Genomic DNA, 20,628 nt, shown 5'->3' with positions numbered 1-20,628 from the left:
CAGTGTCAGGTCAATTGTGCTCATTTACAATGCCTGGTTGGCCCTGTAGCCCCATGTGTACAGGGGCAAGAGAAGGACATACTTTAGAGACAAACAGACTCTTGTTCATATCCTGACTCCACCCACTAACCGTGGGAAACAGGCAGGTTATGAACTCGCTCTGAGCCAGAGTTTCCGCATGTGAAAATGGGACTGATCCTCCATACACAACACAGCACGTGTGTTTATCTGAGATCGTATGGAAAGTACCCAGTCCTGTGGCCGTATACAGTGGGATGCTCAATAAATGTTCCTTTTCCTCCCTCCTACTACTCACTGGGGATGGGTTTGCCACTTTTGCACCAATCCCTACTATGCTTATTCACCATCTCACCAACGGTTTGCCCCTGGCTCATCAGACACACTCACGTTCCAATGTGTAACTAAAATGTGCTTAAAGGATCAGACTGGAATGATGGAGCCTCTAGATTGAACCATCAGTTTACAGAGAATACAAATGACACCATGGGGATGAAATCAGCAAAATCCAGACTATGAGAAACTCTATAGGACAAATCTGATTTCTTCAACAAAAACTGCAAGAAAAAAAAGATGAAGAGACAAAGTTACTTAAGAGATGTATCAACCAACTGCAATGAGTGGAACTTAGTTAGGTCCTGATTTAAACAAACTGTACAAAAATTTTATGACAGTTGAGGGGAATTCCCTGGCGGACCAGTGGTGACGACTCTGCGCTTTTGCTGCCAAGGCCCTGGGTTCAATCCCTGGTTGGGGAACTAGGATCCCGTGAGCCATGCTGCGTGGGTAAAAAAAAAAAAAAAACTATAATATTCCTAATATTTGGAGTTCCCTGGTGGCCTAGTGGTTAGGATTCCAGGCTTTCACTGCTGTGGCCAGGTGCAATACCTAGTTGGGGAACTGAGATCCTGAAGGTCGCGCAGCACGGCCAAAAAGTAAATTTAAAACAAAGGACAGTTGGGAAAATATGAACGCGTTGAATATTTGATGATACTAAGGAATTATTGTTAATTTCTTAGATACAATGATATTGTATTTATGTCCGAAAAAAGGAGCCTATATTTTTAGAAATACATACTGAAATACTTCCATGTGAAATGATATAATGAAAGTAATCTAGGGTGAGGAGAAAGGGTGGGAAATTCGGATGAGACGAGATTCTCTAGGTAATAAAAATGACTGAAGCTGAGTGATGGGTACATAGAGGTTTATCATACTGTTCTCTTTACTTAAGAAGTAATGCATATGATAAGATGTTTAAAATTCTTTTAAGGTTAGAAATAGCACTGGACTGATCTAATACAGGAAATGCTTTCTTGGAGTCATAACTTATGAGTAAGTTATGTGGGGGCTCAGATATCTCTTTGAGGAAGGATTACTGGGGGCAGGGAGGATGGGGAGGGATTTCAGTTGGCTTGGTATATTAGCACACTGGGGGAAGAGGCAAGCCCCTGGTTTCCTCTACCTTGCTATATCTCTTTCCCTCAAGTTTTAAAACGCCTGTCTCTGCTCTTTAGACTATCAGCCCCATGAGGGCAAGGACACGTATGTAAATCCTTATTTCCCTGACACCTCGCACAAAGACTGGCACATAATAAGACCTCAACAAATGTTTGTTGAACAAATGAAGGGGAAGGGGTATCGATATTTCATCTTCAATGAGAGAAAAAGAGCAGGAAAATCTGATTCTGACAAGGTGCTCCTAAGCTGTGGTTCAGTACACGGGATTCACATTTGACCACACATCAAAATGATGGTCTGAGGAGCAGATTCCTAGACACCCCCTCCTTGGAGATTCTGATTCAGTGGGTCTGAGCTGAGTTCCCAGGAAGGATATTTTTAACAAATGCCCAGGTGATTCTGATGCAGTCAGTTCAGACTGGTGTGGAATATCCACTGTTATAGGTTATTAAACCTCTTTGCTTCTCTAAAGTAGTATTCATTTTTTTCTGCCCAGCTTTTTTTTTTTTTTGAGTGTGGAAACTTTCAACACACACATACAGGAGTACAATAAGCTCCCTTAAGGCAAGGGCCATCAACTTTCTGCCATCTTGCTTCTCAATTTTATTTCTAAGGAAACCATTTAATTTTAATTGAATGTTGCTGAATTCAGCAACAGCATTGGCAGCAATACTCTCTGCCTTCGAGATGAAGGTGGGTGAAACCCATCCCTGGGTAACTTGAGAGAAGTAGGACAAATAAAGATGTAGGAGGCTGTGTTTTCTTGGTCTTTGGCTTTAAAACTGGGAAATCAGACTAATCACACTACATGATAATCAGGAGGATTTGGATTATTAATTGTTACTTAAATATTTTGCAGTTTTCACTATTTTAAAGAAATAAAGTCTCACCCAAATCTTTAAAAATACCTTTTTTTTAAAAAAAGCGTTCTTCATTTAACATAGATGCAAGGTAAATCATTTGGTAATGACCATGACTCCTCTGCCTTGGATAGAAAGTAAGAATTTAAGCCAGAAAAAAGAAGAGCTAGATATCATTTTATGTAGCTGAATATTTCTAAATCAGTAGGACCTGCTAAGAAATATCCTTTGGATGCTTTTTTCTTAATGACTGAAATGATCACAAACTGATCTGCTCTTCCATTCCAAAACTACTGCAATTTAGGTGATTAGCTAGAGGAAATGAAAAGAGTGTCTATTTCAAATTTGTAAAACCAAAATTCCAGGTAATTAACAACTACTCAACTTCACCATAACCCCTGATAATTTAATGGACCACTGCTGGTGCATCACCCTCTCCCAAAATACAGCCACTTAGATGATCATAAGAATCCAGAAACAAAACAAAACCAATGTATGATATGTAATTTGCTATCTATACATATCATGGAAAGCTGGGAAATATATCAATACGTAAGAACAAGCTGGTGAAATAAAAAGAGGTCACACAAATTATATACGGTATCATTCAAATTATGTATATTATATAGATAGATGATGCAAAAAGATCATAAGGAAATACAACAAAATTTTTAAGAGTAATAGTATTGCTGGGTTGCAGAATCACAGGCAATTTCTTAACCTGTATATATTCAGGTACTTTCAAACTTCCCACATGAAAATACAGAATTTGTAATGAAAATACTTTAAAAAAAGAAGAAAAGGAAGAGTTGCAATAGAAATAATCTATTTTCTCAATATATTGCCACTAATAAATATGGCCTTGCAATAAGGCAGAGACTCGGGGATTAAGGAGAACCCCACAGCTCAGTCATGGCAAATGAATCCACTTTATCTTTTGGCCACATCTGATTCTGCCTCATCTTCAAGATATGGTGACAATGAGAAATATGAATAAAGCAAAATGTCCAACTTAATGAATGATTCACGTGACAGCTTAATAACTAAGGAAACGTAGACTTTTCTATAGTCAAGTGGAATGTTGTGCTTCAAAATCTACATTGCTTCATAGGATAAATTAGGGGGTAACTGGTCACTTAACAAAAGTATTCTTCAAATCACTCTAGAATTTCTCTATAATGTGAAATATTCTAACATGTTTCCCAACTTTTTAACATCAAAAAATTTTCATAGACACCCCACATAAGAGGGATTGTAGTTGGTTGGGAAAAATATGTAATGAATATATGTTATGAATTTAGTAACACTCTCAATGCATTTGTATGTACTAACTGGTAATAGAATCCTTACACATCTGAAAAATAATGCTGAAGATATATATGGCTCATTATTTATTCTGTGTCCATTCAATGTTGGGACACACGTGAATTCAAGGCCCCCCTTCAAAAACTCCACTACACCCAGTGATCTGTTCATCACTCTGGTGCATTTAAAATATGGTACCACTTAAAAGAAAACTCAGGCTGCATGAGTATCACTTTTGGCAGAGCTCTTAGGAATTTTAGAGTGAGGGGAAGAGAAGGGATTAGTTGAATGGCATCCATTTCTCATAGATACAACTGTTTTTTTAATGTAGGAAGGAGTAGATAAATAGTACAAGTGGGATTCATTTTTCATTCAAGCTAGCCAAATTAGAAAAATATAGTCAGACCAAGTTCACTATAAGGAAGATGTTTTCCAATACATGGCAGGTTGAAAGAGTTTTCCATCTTTTACAGTAATATAAAGAAAGAAAGAAAATGACTTACATCACATTAATAGTATACACTAGACCTGTGCAGTCAGAATAATCTATCCAAGAGGTTACATTATGGCTTTTTAAGAGTCAGATAGACCCAGATTCCAGGTGTAGCTCCTCCAACTACTAAGTTCTTCATCTATAAAACATGGCCATGATGTCTACTATGTACTGTTATGGGGATTAAATGAGGTAATAGATGCAGAGTATCTGGAATAGAGAAACATTCAAGAAAGGTTTGTTCTTAAAGATTAGGGTTCTGGGAATGTAATGATTATGGAGATAAAGGAAGAAGAATGTGTTTGAAATAGGCAGGTATGTGGTTAGCTGCCAAAAGCATTCCCTGTGGGAAAGACCTGAGAGCTACTGAACAAGCCACATCTAGGGTTCTTTCATTTCCTTGTGTTCTCATTTCTGACATTGCTGCCATTGTGTCCACTAATTTGGCAAGGTTGCTTTGAATGATGACCTTCCTATTCCCACCATCTGTTTTCCTCTCCCATATAAATAATGGATTGTCTATTCTCATCTTTTCCCAGTAATATGATTTGATACATACCTGTTAATGCTGTAAACTGGGATTTTAAAAAATCTTCCCAATCACTCATAAAACAGTGGTTTACACTCTGTCCCTGTAAAAAAATCAGCTAAACATTCATTTCCTACAGAAGAAATTTAAATCTTGCTAGTATGAAACCATAGGGTTACTTTACATCTAGCAAAATGGACTTAAAAACTATTTTGCAAATGCCCATTAATGCTAGACTCATTTGCTGTGTTTTTACCATTAGGAAATTTATCCCATTTTATTATCAAAAAGGAACCTATATACATATATATGAACATATTAGTGTGTGTATGTAAATACATATATATGTGGGTGTGAATATCCCCACTTATGCAAATATTTATAAGTATATACTATAGATAGATAGGAGGGAGGGAAGGAAGGAAGGGAGGGAGGGAGGGAGGGAGGAATGGAGGAAGGAAAAAAAAGGACCTGGAAGGATTAATATCTAACTGAGAGTTGGAAGTGGGACTAAATGTGGGCTATAGAGATAGGAACTTCACATTTCATCTACTTATGTCATTTAAAATTTCTTTATAACAAGCTCATATTACTTTATTGGATTTTTAATTATTTTTAAAAATCTGATTACTTCAGTGCTCAAGAAAGGACATTTTAAGACATTTCATTTAATTCTTTCAGGTCGCTAGGCACTGCTAAGTGCAATTTTAAAATACACTAAGGTTTCATTTTGAGAGGAGAAAAAGATATTCAGAAGAGCCTTTGATCACTACATCATTTTAACTAGGACTTTTAAGAAGTCATATGAATTACCGATATGTAATTTGAGCCCCTAACCACCTACAAGAACCATGTGCAACCTAAGAGAAAATGGAGCTAAAAAGATCTTCTCAAGGTCTTCATCAACTAGAAGAAGAGGCACTCATGTATACAACCAAGAGAGGAGGGCAACAATACAACTTAAAACAATGATCAGAAATGCTTATGGGAGCCTTCAAGAACACCTAGCTCACGTTAGGGTAGTAGATTAAGCACTGGGAGATTTAGGTTAAATATATAACCATTAAGAAGAGAAGGAGAAGGGAACATTAACCATCTCAAGCTCCCTCACTCTGCTTCCAATGAGGCTCAAGCTGGGAGGCCCCCAACTTCCTCCCCTTCCAGTCACCCACCCAGTTCAGTTCATCGCCATCCCAGACTGGGTGGAGGCCCTGAGGATGCTGGGAGTTTCTGGGGGAGAGAGGACAGGTGGGTGTGATTGACATGTACATCACGTCAGTCATTCTCCACTCACCCCATCTCCTCCCCTCCAGTGTCTATTCAAACTTCTCTCAACTCCCGCATCCATTTCTATGAACAGTATCACACACCGCAACCAACCTCCACTTTCTGCTAATGACCTAGACCGATGCAGCCTAATAGAAATATAATGGAAGACAGATGTGAATCACATATGTAATTTTATGTTTTCCAGGACCCACATATGAAAAAGTAAAGGGAAACTGGTGAAATTACTTTTAATAACATATTTTGTTTAAATCCAATATATCCAAAATATTAATTCAAAATACAGGCATGCCTCATTTAATTGTGCTTTGCTTTATTGTGCTTCACAGGTAATTGCATTTTTTACAAGTTGAAGATTAGTGGCAACCCTGAGTGAAGCAAGACTATGGGCGCCATTTTCCCAATAGCATTTGCTCACTTCCTGTCTGTGTCACATTTTGGTAATTCTCACAATATTTCAAGGTTTTTCATTATTGTTATATTTGTCATGGTGATCTGTGATCAGTGTCCTTTGATGTTAGCATACAGAAAAGAGAACTCACTGAAGACTCACATGATAGCATTTTTTAGCAATAAAGTATTTTTAAATTAAGGTATATACATTTTTTTAGACATAATGCTATTGCACACTTAACAAAGTACACTATAAACCTAAGTTTTATATGCCCTGGGAAACCAAATAATTCATGTGACTTGCTTTATTTTGATATTTGCTTTATTGCAGTGGTCTGGAACCCAATTCGCATTATCTCCAAGGTATGCCTGCATAATCAACATAAAAATCATTAATGAACTGTATCTGTTCATTGAAATCCTGCCATTTGCAACAATATGGATGAACCTAGAGGGTATTATGCTTAGTGAAATAAGTTAGACAAAGACAGATACTGTATGTTACGACTTACATGAGAATCTAAAAAATAAAGCAAACAAATGAGTATAACAAAACAGAAAGAGACTCACAGATATAGAGAACAAACTAGTGTTTATCAGTGGGGAGAGCGAAGGAAGGAGGAACCAGATAAGGGTATGGGGATTAAGAGGTACAAACTACTATGTATTTAAAAATAACCTACAAGGATATATTGTACAACACAGGGAACATAGCCATTATTTTATAATAACTTAAAACGGAGTATAATCTATAAAATTTTGAATCACTATGTTGTATACCTGACACTAACATAATACTATAAATCAACTATACTTTAATAAAAATAAATAAATAAAATTATTAATGAAGTGTTTTAAATGTTTGAAATGTCTGTGTCACATTTTGGTAATTCTCACAATATTTCAAATGTTTCCTACAAATGTTTGAAATCTGATGTATATTTTACATTCACAACACATCACAATTCAGACTCTCCATGTTTCAAGTGCTCAATAGCCACATGTGGTCGGTGGCTAGTGGCTACTGAATTAGCACAAACCTAGGCTCTCACTCCAATGAAAATACCCAAACTTTCAGAATGAGTGATTATTGCTGAATAAAGGGATCATGGGTGGCTTTTTAAAAATAACCTTGGCTTATTTGTATTTTTATTGTTTTCCAACAAACACAGATTGCACGTGTTTACTTTTTTTTAAAACTTGTGATTTTAAATATCTTTGACATATTGGGAGAATTTCAATGAATGAACCTTCACATTCATGCTCTAATGCAAGTTATTGTTTTAATGGCACATGTGGCATCAGCATCTGTCTTCATTTCAACATTATCTGTCAATCCATACCTAGTTCCTATCTGCTTCACCATCATCAATTATTCTCTCAGTTCCTTGTAGCGTACCCACCTTCTCCTTCTGCAGATCGCCGGGTTGACGGTACAGAAAGCTCAGAAGAAATATTTCCCCTGTTCTCACCACCTCTGCACATATATTTACTAACCCACACACAATCTCTAGTTCTGCTTTAGTAGAGCTAGGGACACTGGTATATGACTCAGAGAACTCAAATTCAAATTCTAGAAAAAGACTCTGTCTTCAGTGCTGCTTCAAAGTTATTTTAAAATAGGTTTGTTATTTACTATTACTTAAAGTTAGAGATATTCAAAAGCTATTATATGTCCCACCTTGGTTTCTTTACAAAACCAGACAAGCAATACAAGCAACTAATTTTTTAATCAAAGAATGCACTTCTCGCCTCAAAGATTCTGACATATCATAAAATGTAAAAACCATAAAATTATGGTTTTGGTGCTTAAATATAGAAGCAGTCTAGTCCCTGGAAAATGGGAACATGAGGTGGACACAGCTTAAGAAGTTAAATGGGCTTAAGTTAGGAAACTAAGGTGTGAGCACTTACTTTAAATACTACAGATTTTTAAATCATGTTAAAGTTTGGTTTCATGAAGAGTTTGCTACGCTAATAATAATAGGTTTGCTCTTTTCCCCCAGGCTTTGATAGGTGGCATGTGGAACCCTAAAATGGGGAGTTACAACACCTGGATATTAGTTCTCACTGCCAGCTGCCAACCAGCTATATGACCTTGGGTGCAGTCCATTCACCCCGCTGGATTCAGCCTCCTGGGCTGTAAAGAGGGGTTGACAGCACAGCGCTTTCTCAGGCTGCTTCCAGCTCACCATTCCTGACCTTTGCACTAATCTCCCTCTATCCCATTATCCCTGAAACATTTGCCTCCTCATGCATTTCCTCCTTGCTAAAAGAGAAGATGGCTGGCAGCACAGCAGTGAAATGGGGAAAAAAAGGCTGTTAAAAAAAAAACCCTAAAATGAGTCATCTTTCAAGAATTTACCATCCTCTGGTGCCTGAGTGCTTGCTCGTGATGTTAAATCAGTTCTTCCAATGAAACTTGCTCTAAGAACCTGGTATTTGTTATATGTACTGTTCTTGGATGATGTTTATACCAGACACTCATCTCTTTTAAGAGCCACTTGTAGGTACAAAACAGCACAGAAGTTATCAAACAGATATTGGCAGCCAGATACATCAACTTTAGTGCAGCCTGTAGAAAATCAGATCAAAATCACAGAGAGTTTTAATCAGGTCTTTGCACCTGAAGATAATTACAACTCCCCAAACTTCCCACATAACCTCCCCAGAACCTAGCAGCACCCTAAAATCTAGCCTGCTGCAAGAATCACTTCCTATCCCTTAGGGCCGGCTGCAGCAACACCCAGGAGGGCCTTCCCTCCCGTAGATCCCCCCATCAATGCTTCAGTCAGGGGGCAGCTGATGTTAGCTCTGGTCTGTGTTGCTTCCGCCTGGCCTGATTTTTCATGCTGCCATTTTGAATTAACATAGGTTTCCTCTGCAACTGATGCATCTTCTAGTCAGGCTTGGAGCACAGTAGGCACACACACACACACACACACACACACACACACACACCCATCGGGAAGCTGGACTACAAGCGTAATCCAAGACACTTGCAAGCCAGAATTAAACAGCAAATCCAGAAAGACGGTATTATTTAACAGAACACTACCAGGACAGTTTGGAGCCACAGCAAATGACCGCTTCTGCATTTGAGTTGAATGGACATCTTTAACCCCTCAATCTTAGTTCTCGTCAATTCTCTAAAGTTCAAGTGTCCCTCCTGCTTTGCAGATCACACGCGTCTCAGACCTCAACGAGTGATGTCGCCCAATAATCCGTGCCCAGACAGACAAGCGAACCGAGGGCGCAAAGGCAAACTGAAGTGGATAATCATCTCAGAAATACGAGTGCCTTTTACCAATAAGTGCCCCGGCGCCACCGCCTTAACTTGCCCCGACACCCCCCATCCCCAAGATCCGCCCCGGGTGTGGCTTGAGGAGGCGGGCGGTGTTATGTCAAGTCCTTCGGCCCTCGCAGACAACAGCAAGAGCCGACGCGTTTGCCCTTAGGGGGAGGGTAGTCCTCCGGACACGACTCGGCAACCGCAACCGCAGAACCGGCGGACGCGGGGGCAGAGCCGGGCCAAGGGCAGCGGGCCCGCCAGACAGCCATGTTCCCGCGAGCCCGCCCGCGCGGCAGGTGCGACCGGGAAGGTGCCAGGCCCGCTCCGCCACCAGCTGTGTGCCCGTACGAGCCGGGAAACCCCGGAGCGGTCTTGGGGGGCGGGGGGGGAAGGCGGGGGCCGCACTGGGCACACACCCCAGCGGGCCAGCAACTGGGATACCAAGCAATGGAAACACAGGAAAAGCGGCCTGGGGCAGTGAGGAGAGTTCAAAAGAGGTGGTGGGAAGGATGGGGTTGGGGGGGGTTGGAGAGCGGGGACAGGTTCCAACCAGGCTGCAGCGCCCGCGCCCAGGGGTGGGGCAGCCCTCTCCTGCGCCCCCGCAGCCTGTAGCCGGAGTCCCCCACCCCAACCCCGGGCTGAGGCCCCCTCTCTCCTGATCCCCTAGAGACCCCAGACAGCCCAAGCCAGCATCCGCGGGATTCCCACCCGCGGGTTTGGAGGGACAGCCGGAGGCGACGAGGCACAGGGGACGACGATGGCGGATCCGGGTGAAGCCCGCCGGGGGAAGCAGCTGCAGATTCCCTGCGCTCCCAGGGGTGCCTGCCACAGCTCACCTGCGGGGCTGCGGGCTCCGGGCTCGGCTCTGCGGTGCTGAGGCTGCGGCCGGCGAGGGTGCGGGTGGTGCCGCGGCTGAGATCACTGTGGCGACATCGAGGGCTGCAGCTGCAGTGGCGGAGGCGGCCGTCGGGCGCTTCCCCCTCCCCAGACTCCCCGCGCTCTGGCCCGCCACCCCCAGCTAACAGCTGGCCGGGATCACGTGACCGCAGGGCCCGCCCCCGCCTCCGCCCCACGCCGGACCCGGGCCGCGCCGCGCCGCGTCGCACCCGCGCTCTGCCTGGTCCGGGGGGGCGCCTGGGAGCAGAAAGGGCGGCTGAGAAGACGAATCTCCCCGTGGAACGTGGCTCGCTCTTTGCGCGATTTTTATTTGTTGGTCACAGCGGGGTTGCGGCTTTCTGGAAAGGGAGAACTCGGGCTTTAAGGAGTCAGGCCCCGCTTTCTCCGGCGCCTCTCCCGGACTCCGCCGTCTGGGTTGCTACGTGCGGGCCTCTGTGCCTAAGCAAGCTTTCCCCGCGGAGAAACGTGTACGGTACTTTGTTGACTCACAAGTCCAAGCCAACTCCCTGCCTGGGTTTAAAGGTACGGTTCTGCGCCATATTGACAAGCCAGACTCTATGCCCGATACTTAGACGCTAAAGCTCAAAGAGGTTAAGCAAGTCGCCCAAGATCACGCAGCAAGTAGCAAAGCCAAGATTCCAAACCTGGGTTAATAAATCCACAGACAGGTGACAGGTGTGTTGATGCTGGCGTCAAGGTCATTGGTCAGGACATGACCATCCGTCTGTTACCGGAACACAGACTCTACCTTTTATAAACTAATAAGAAAAGACCATCTCAAAGGATATGAAGAGATAGTATAGAGGAAAAGAAAATGCAGTACCACTTAGGCACGTGAAAAAATATGCAAGCTCACTTAACTGCAAATCGAATACATATACAAAGTAGCATTTCCACCTGTCAGATTAGCAAAAATCAAAGTTTTATAAAGTCCGTAGAGGACAACTCGGCAATATCTCCCCAAATAACAAATACATATATAGTCTTTGACCTAAAGATTCCATGTCTGGAATTTATCCTACAGATATACCAACACAGGTGTGAAATGATATGCGTACAAGGTTATCCATTGCTACATTATTTGTGCTAGCAAAGATTAGAAGCGTATGCCCATCAATAGAGAACTGTTCAAATAAATTACAGCACATCAGCACAATGGTATGCTATCCAGCTGTTGAAAAAATGAGGAAGATCTATTTCTATGTACTGATATGAAAGATTTCCAACCTATACTAAGGGTGGGGGGAGCCATGTGAAAAACATTGTGTAAATGTGTTATCATTTGTGGGGGGAAAATATGCCTGTACTCATTTGCAAATGCGTGGACTATCTTTGGAAGGATACCTAAGAAACTGTAATAGTAGATGCCACCAGGGAGGAGAACTGGGTGACAATGCAGGGCAAGGAAGGAGACTTTTTTTACATCTTTGAATGTTATGCCTGTGCTTGTGGTTTGCCAGGAGTGAATGGATAGTGGGAGAGGGCTGGGGGAATCAGTGCAGTTACTGCAGGATAGAGCAGTAGTGGTCATAGACTCTTGGAGCACAAAGGGACCTGACTGTGCATTTAAGGCCAACCAAGGAACTGTCCTTTTACTTTTAGCCTTTATCTTTATATTATAGTAGATTGTCTTTGTTTGGACAATATAATTGGATCTTGCTTTTCATTCAGTCAGACACTCTTTGCCTTTTAATTGGAGTTCTTACATCAGTGGCTCTTAAACGGAAGCAGTTTTGCCCCCAGGGGACATTTGGCAATGTCTGGAGACATTTTTGTTGTCACAGTGGCAGAGGTGAGGGAGGCCTCTACTGACGTCTAGCACATAGAGGCCAAGGATGCTGTTATACATCCTACAGTGCAAAGTACAAGTCCCCACAACTAAGAATTATCTGTCCCTAAATATCAGTAGCATTGGGGTTGAGAAACTCTGGTGTAGACCTTTTATATTTAATGTAATTATCAATATGATGGGTTTTAAATGTAACATCTTGGTACTTCTATTTGTTCTGTTCTTTTTTTTGTTTTTTGTGTTTTTTTTGCTCTTGCCTTTTTTTGAAGATTGAGTATTTTTCATATTCCATCTTATACCCATTATTGGTTTATTAGCCATACTTCTTGTTTTATTTGTTGATTACCCTAGGATTTACAATATGCATCTTAAACTTATCACTGTCTACCTTCAAATAATATAATTTCAGATATAATGCAAAACATTTTCAGCAGGATACTTCTATCCCCCACCCCATCTTTATTGATATTGCTGTCATTTGTTGTAGGTGCAGGTTAGATGATAATGAGCTCTTTCAAGTTTTGTCTGAAAAAGTCATTACTTCACTTTCATTTTTGAAACATTCTTATTGGATACATAATTTTTGGTTGAGAGCTTCATTTCTTTCAGCACTTTAAAAGTACCATTCTATTGTCATAAGACATTGTCACAAGACTTGCAAAGTTTCTGAAGAAGAGTCTGTGTTTGATGATTTCTTCCCCTGTACGTAATATGTCCTTTTTTCTCCTATGGCTGCTTTTAAGAGTTTTCTCCTTAACACAGATTTTGAGCAATATGATTATAAAGCACTTTGTTGTGTTTTGGGTTTTTTTTTTTCCTATTTTTATCCCATTGGGGCTAACTAAGCTTCTTGGATCTGTACGTTTATAGTTTTCATCAAATTAGGAAAAATTTTGGCCATTACATCTTTAAATATTTTACCCACTGTACCCCGTCCCTCCCAAATTCAGAGACTCCAGTTATATATATATTAGACCACTTGATATTGTCACACAGATCACTGAGAATCTATTCTTTTGTTTGTTTGTTTTTTCCTATTTTTATCCCATTGGGGCTTACTAAGCTTCTTGGATCTGTACATTTATAGTTTTCATCAAATTAGGAAAAATTTTGGCCATTACATCTTTAAATATTTTACCCATTGTACCCCATCCCTCCCAAGTTCAGAGACTCCAGTTATACATATATTAGACCACTTGATATTGTCCCGCAGATCACTGAGAATCTGTTCTTTCCCTCCCCACCCACCACTCTTTTTTCTCTCTTCATTTTGAATTTCTCTTGATTTTTCTTCAAGTTTTCTTATCTTTTCTTCTGCAGTCTCTAATCTAATCTACTAATGGTTAATACTGTCAATGAAAGTTTTTTTTTTCTCTCTTTTTTCGGTGCCCCCCCCCATCTCCTCTCCCAGCATTTTTAATGTGGCAGCATTGTCTTTGTTTTTATTTTTTTCAAAGGAGGTTTTGCAGTTCTCCTGGCCCGAGGACTCCCTCAGTCCCTCTCCATCCTTACAGTGGACGCCTCAGGTCCACAGACCTCACCTGGCCCGGTCAAGATCTGGAACTGACCATCTCCCACAGCTTCAGAAAAGTCCAGATGGAGTGAAGCAAAGCTGCACGGTAAAAGGAATTAACTGCCACTGCCTGTTGATGAACGTTTTATATCAGATATTTTATTCTTTATCTCTTTAAGTTCTACTTGGTTCTTTTATACCATCCATTTCTCATACACATTTTCCTTTAAATCTCAGATCATATTTGTATTTTAATAGCTGTTTTAAAGTCTTTGTGTGCTACTTCTATCATTTCTATTTTTAGTCTTTTATTGGTTGTTTTATCTCCTGCTTCTTTGTCTCTCTCATAATTTTTCATCGGATATCAGACTTAGTGAATTTTATGTTGTTGAGTAATGAATTTTTAAAAATATTTCTTTTAAAGAAAGGTTGTAAACTTTGTTCTTAAGAATCGGCTTCACCCATTTGAGACTTGTTTATAAACTGTTTACGACAGCTCTAGGGTAACTTTAACTCTACGACTACTTTAGCTCTTTACTAAGGTATGACTCACATATGGGTTCTAATGAATGTTCCATGTAATCAGTAAGGTGATTCTGGCTAGTAGGAACTTGGACAATTCCCAGTTTTGTGTAAGCTCTGGGAATTTTTTGTGCACAGCTCCCCAGTAGTTGTTCTTTCCTCAGGAGTTAACTCTTTGCCCAACCTTATGGTGATTCACCATATGCCTGCAGCAATTGGTATTCACTCAATGACTCAAGGAAACCTTTATGCAAATTTCTGAAGTTTTTTTCTGCTTAGTTTTCTCTTATCCAGAGCTCTGCCCCACAGATTCTAGCTGCTTTGACCTCCCTGAACTCTGATCTCTGTTTCCTCAACCCCACAAGAGAACTGGGCTCTGTTTTGTTTCCCTCCTTTTTACCATGTATAGTTCAGGAATTGCCTCCAAGCAGAAAACTGGGATAATTGTAGCTCTTATCTCATTTGTTTCTTTTCTCTTGAGAATCACATTCCTGCTCTGCCAGTTGCTCATTGGTTGTCCAATGTCTGACAAAATTTGTTTCATATATTTTGCCCAATTTTCTAGTTGTTCACAATAGGAGAGCAAGTCCCATAGCAATTCTTCCTTCATGGGCAGATGTGGAAGGCAAGGAACACTAATCTTAATGCCCCTAAGGAACCAAATGTCGTGATACAACTAGAGTCATTATTTTAAGAACTGAAAATGCATAGTTTACTTATGGAACTTCTTCAACATACTGGTATAACAAGAAACATTTATTGGACACCTGTACCAGCAATTGCACTATTGCTACAAGGGTGAAAAAGGCATATCAGTCCTACCTCTCAAGAAGTCAGGGGCAAGCAGGGAAATTAATTAGGTATAGAAGTAATATATGCATATATTGTATGTTGCTGTCAGGGTAACATAAGAGTTATGCATAGATAAATACATTAATCTAGCATGTTGGGAAATATAAACAAGTTTAAAAGATGATCATAAATGAGGGTTACCCAAACCTAGACCACTTAAAAAAATACATTGATGATGATTTTGCCTTTTCTTCTAACCAGTGTTATTATCTAAAGAACCCCATGCAGTGATTTTGAGGAGCCGAAGTACATGTGTAATTGAGAAATGCCTTTAACACATTGCATATAGAGATATTTTCCACTTAGTACTTCTTTTAGTGTGTAATTATAGCAGGAGGAAAAGGATCTGTCATTGGGCAACTCTCATGGGGATGAATGACAGACAATATTATGTGAATGAGACACTTATGTATGGGCAAGAAAGCCTATGTAATTGCCTTGTATGTAATCTTATGAGAACCAAAGAAAGCTGACAGGAAGCCATGGGAAAATGAGAAAGAAAAGCACTAGTTAAGATTAGTCAGCCATCTGCCTTAATCCTATGACAACCATGTTTAAGAGGTTAGTTTTCTGAATTTGGTTACCATGGTAACAAACCTTTAAAATGCCCTTAAAACAATTTACAGAATTATTGTGCATATTGAGTATAGGCAACACTGAGAGACCTTAAGTATTCAAATCTATTTAAAAATTATTTTTAGAATTTAAATAATCAATCAAGTCCTTTAGGTATGTAATTTAGACAACCATAAATTGTATTTTAGCAAAAAGGTGTAAAATCCTACTCATATAATTAGGTGATGGGTTTATCAGTTCAGTTATTCGAATGTGTCGTTTCAATGAGTGGCTCCTATTTAATTTTAAATAACAGTTCATGAATGTTCTGGACCTGGTTTCAGAAACAAATTATCATATGTGCTTTACATTCATTGCTGCACCTCTAGGAATCATTCATGCGTTTAGCCAACCGTACAGATAATTTAAAGGACAATTGCTAAAACTTCGTCTTATGATCATCAGAGGGCAGACTAGAAGATTCTCTGATCAGACTTAGCAGTTTCAACCTAATCCTTTCTTGCTGATATGTTTTCCTAGTTTACATGTGTAGAAAAGGTTCACCTTATGCTATGTACGGTTTTAAAATAGGGCTTGCTTTTAATATTCTAGTGACACCTGAGGCCACCTTTTAATAGATGAAAGCTTATTTTGAATTGTAAATGTTGAGCCTTTTATGTTGACAATTTTAACACCACTGCTCACTTGAGATAATATATGACTTTATCAGAAGTTACTATTAGTCATTTTCCAATTCTTCAGAAAAAACAAGCTCTGTCTAAATTGCTGTAGGAATTTTAGTTTCAATTAAAGGAAGACTTCCTTCATGCTATAAGTGATTATAAAATGATTTCACCTATTGAGAGAATGTGTGAAGCTTCTGACTCTAGAGAAAGAGTATTTTGTTTTGGGTGCTCTTCTGTGTTCTATAAAAGACCAAAAAACTGGCATTATTTCGTTTCTTGTTGGATTAATTTCAGAGAATTGAGAATAATCTAGATATAGAGAGATATTTTAGTTTTTAAATTCTTGATTATTCTTTACCCTCCTTTCCACTGACTTTCTACCTTAATCATAAACCAAGTCCTAGGTTTTTACTATTCTTAATAAATCTCTTATACCATTGGTTCTAGCTCTTACATTTGCAAAGGATTTGACTTTTTGCATATGTAGAGTGATTTATTCCTTAGACCTGGAATCTGCGTTTGGTTCTACTTGAATTTCAAAAAGCACTTCTCATGTTTTTTTTTTAATTTATTTTTGGCTGCACTGGGTCTTCGTTGCTGTGCGCAGGCTTTCTCTAGTTGTGGCGAGCGGGGGCTACTCCTCAATGCAGTGCGCGGGCTTCTCATTGCGGTGGCTTCCCTTGTTGCGGAGCACAGGCTCTAGCGCGTGAGCTTCAATAGTTGCAGTGCGTGGGCTCAGTAGTTGCGGCATGCGGGCCCTAAGGGGCGTGGGCTTCAGTAGTTGTGGCTCTCGGGCTCTAGAGCGCAGGCTCAGTAGTTGTGGCGCAAGGGCCTAGTTGTTCCGCGGCATGTGGGATCCTCCTGGACCAGGGATTGAAACCATGTCCCCTGCATTGGCAGGCAGATTCTTAACCACTGCGCCACCAGGGAAGTCCCCACACTTTTCATATTTTTTGAAACAAAAATTGAAAGCAGAGATTATTTTACCATGATATGAATTTATCAGATCATTGATTTTTCTTTACCCTGAATATAAAGAAAGGATTGAGCTTTAAAAATTATTAGAAAATTTCCAGAATAGCCAAATACATAGAGAATGTAGACTGGTAGCTTAGGGGATGGGGGGAAAGTGGGCAGTAACTGCCAATGGGTATGGGGGTTTCTTTTGGGGATGATGAAAATGTTCTAAAATTGTGGTAATGGATGCATAACTCTGCGAATGTCCTAAGATTTATTGAACTGTAAAAAAAATCTGTACTAAAAATTAATTCTTATAAAAAATGAAATAAAATACCCCACGTCAAAAAAAATTTTTTGAAAACCAAAGAACATGGCCCAGTTCAGGGGAAATAGGTGAATGATAAGAGTTAATAGTTTTAAAGAATTATTGCCATAGTAGTAAAATGTTTGAAAAAAATTCCAGGGCGTAGAGTTGATTTACTGTTCAGTCTTAATGTGAGAATCAATTAACTTTAGTAGGCTGTTTAATTTTCTTTAAAGACTATGATTCAAAACAGAAAACCTGGAATACTACTGTATGTGGCATGACATTTTGTAAAAGATTATATATTATAAAATGTAGCCAAAATAGTGCAAGGAAAAACTTGTGATTAGTCCCAAGGAACCATTGGTATAAAGATAACAGGAGAGAACAATTATGCTGGGAGGAAATTTGGCTATTCAAATGAGGATTTCATTGCAAGATCCTCCTTTTCATTGCAAGAACTTTAATTTCATTGCAAGATCCTCTTTAAGTTCTTCCCTATTTTCCCACAAGTAAAATGCTGTCTCTTATTTTAGGGCAAATCTCCTGTACTTGTACTACTCCTCTTCTTGGTTATTCTACACAATTATAATTACCCATTTCATTAAATTTAGCTATTAACTTAAGAACCAACTTTTAAAAATCTAGGATGTCTCAAAGAGAACGTATGCTGCACAAAATAGCTGCACAACAATTCCAGGAGACGTGATCACAAGGGCAAAGAACCAACAATACATGGTTGAATGTTATAATGTCCTACTCTCCTACCCAGAGGTAAAAATTAAATTCAGAGTTATATTAACACAAAATGCACTCCGGCAGAGTTAAGTCCAACAAATGAATGAGAAAATGCTATAAGAAATTGGAACTAAGCCCCAACGGATCTCCCTACCCTTACTTCATTCTTTATAATAATGAAAACTATCCCTCAATACCTCAATTTACATTGTGCATGGAATTGTTTTTACTGTAACTGTTTACCGAAGAGGAAATTATCTTTATCCTACTGCCACCTGGAATTCTAAATTAATAAAACGACTTGTAAATTCCCAGAAATCCCCAAGTGGGATATAATTTACCTGTTATTAGGGGCCAAGGGAACAGCATTCACTTTACTCTGGATTTTTAAAATAAGACCTCAGCTAACATCTCATGTCATTTGCTTTTAGATCATAAAATAAAATGGATGGTAGTCTAGCTCACAGGCACTTAGATTGGCTTTGTAAATTATTGGCTGACTCATACTCACTAAAGGCATCCATTTTATGCCAGAGGCTTTATTAGCAGTCCAGGGACACAAAGAACTGGTAAACAAAGGAATCCACAGACACCATGCTGCGTGTTGCAGATCTCCGGGAATCTTCCAACAGTTTTTATCATTTCCCTAAAAATAATCTATGCATATCAAAAGGAGCCACTTAACCCCTTGGCAACCCTCAAGCTAAAGGGGTAAAAAAAAAAAAAAAGATTATTGTTGGTTTTACATGGAGAACTACTAGGAAATTTTACCTAAATTATAAGTGAAACACAGAAAATTGAGCAAAATAGAGGATGACAGACCCCAAATTGACAAAAAGGAAGTTTGACTTCTTCCACAGTAAAGAAGTTTCCAGAGAGAGGAAATCATGTACTAGAGAGAGCATTACAATGGCTATGTTTGGTACAAAACTATACACACACACATACACACACATATATACACACACATACTATATACATACACATACTTTATACATACAGTTTATCGTTTATATACAGTATATAGTTTGCACTATACATATATATACACATATACACATCTATATATTTTTAAGAGAATAGTTTTATTTTTTCTAAATCTCAACTGTATATTCTTCTAAAGGGGTGGGTTGTAGATAATGCTGAAAAAATAATATAGAAGAATAATTTGGGGAAAGTCTGGAGCTCTTTTCTCATTTCTCATAGAGAATATGTTCACAAAATAGATTTACTGACCATCTAACTTTCTGCTGTAAGAATTCATAGTCATAAAAAATTTCTAACCCTGGGGAAAATGGTTTCTACACACAACTTATCCTTTAACTGTATGTTCATTTTTAGGCACAATTAGTTGTCCCAATGCCCAATGTTTTCCAGAATGCAAAAAAGAATATTCGTAGAAGAGAAAAACATAGGAGACTGTATATTCAAGGGCAGAGAATTAGTGAAGTTAATTGTCTCTCAAATTAAGGTTTTAGACCACCTGCATCGGTATCATCTATCAAGTGGGTTAAAATGCAGATTCATGAGCCCAATCCACAAATTAATCAGAATTTCTGGGGAAAGGGTTAGGAATCTGCAGTTTTAACACATATCCCATATGATTGTAGTGTACACGAAATTTGAATCACTACTACATTTCTGTAGCCTTTAGGAACCAAAGCATACCTCTCACTGTATCTGAAGAAGACTGAGCTATGAATCCAATGTTTGTTAAGGTCTCTTTCTTCTATTAGTCTGGAGCAAGGAGAGGGAGGTTGCAGGGGCAAAGCTGAAAGCAGAGGCAAAATAATATTTTAAAGAGAGAAAAGAATTTACCTTCACATAAAGACTCCAAACCCATATGTAAGAATGTATGAGTTTCATTGTACTAAAAGGGAATATGCAAATCCTACTAAAAAGACTGCTATAGATACTAAGAAAGAGAAGTACTATAATTTTAATGTTTTCAAATGGGCATATTAATTTATATTCATGATTGACATTTTAGATTTCATTTCAAACTAAAGTGGGTAAGAAACAAAACCAAACCAAAACAAAACTCTTACGTCCAAGTGTTTTGCATCTCTGGAAAATAAGTCCCTTGTTATTTTTTCCCAGTTATTATTATAATGACAATTTGCTTTTCTTTTTTAATTGAAGTATAGATTTAGAATATTGTGTTAGTTTCAGGT

The 20,628-nt window shown here is 39.2% G+C and overlaps 2 protein-coding genes across 2 annotated transcripts in view; one reads left to right on the top strand and one right to left on the bottom strand.

Annotated features, from left to right (window-relative positions):
* The window catches only part of SCRN1 (secernin 1), a 58,209-nt gene extending 47,564 nt beyond the window's left edge, over nucleotides 1-10,645 (bottom strand). Inside the window, exon 1 of the mRNA XM_059933673.1 lies at nucleotides 10,475-10,645. The gene's annotated coding sequence lies outside the window, so the exon portion shown is untranslated. The remainder of the gene's footprint in view (nucleotides 1-10,474) is intronic.
* A 69-nt stretch (nucleotides 10,646-10,714) lies between these two features.
* PLEKHA8 (pleckstrin homology domain containing A8) overlaps nucleotides 10,715-20,628 on the top strand; it is a 93,405-nt gene continuing 83,491 nt past the window's right edge. Inside the window, exons 1-2 of the mRNA XM_059933672.1 lie at nucleotides 10,715-11,057; nucleotides 13,782-13,943. The gene's annotated coding sequence lies outside the window, so the exon portion shown is untranslated. The remainder of the gene's footprint in view (nucleotides 11,058-13,781; nucleotides 13,944-20,628) is intronic.

This window comes from Balaenoptera ricei, chromosome 9 (genome assembly GCF_028023285.1).
Source record: "Balaenoptera ricei isolate mBalRic1 chromosome 9, mBalRic1.hap2, whole genome shotgun sequence".
Classification (NCBI taxonomy): Eukaryota; Metazoa; Chordata; class Mammalia; order Artiodactyla; family Balaenopteridae; genus Balaenoptera; species Balaenoptera ricei.
Note: the sequence above shows the minus strand (reverse complement) of the source record. Positions and strands in the feature narration are given on the sequence as shown.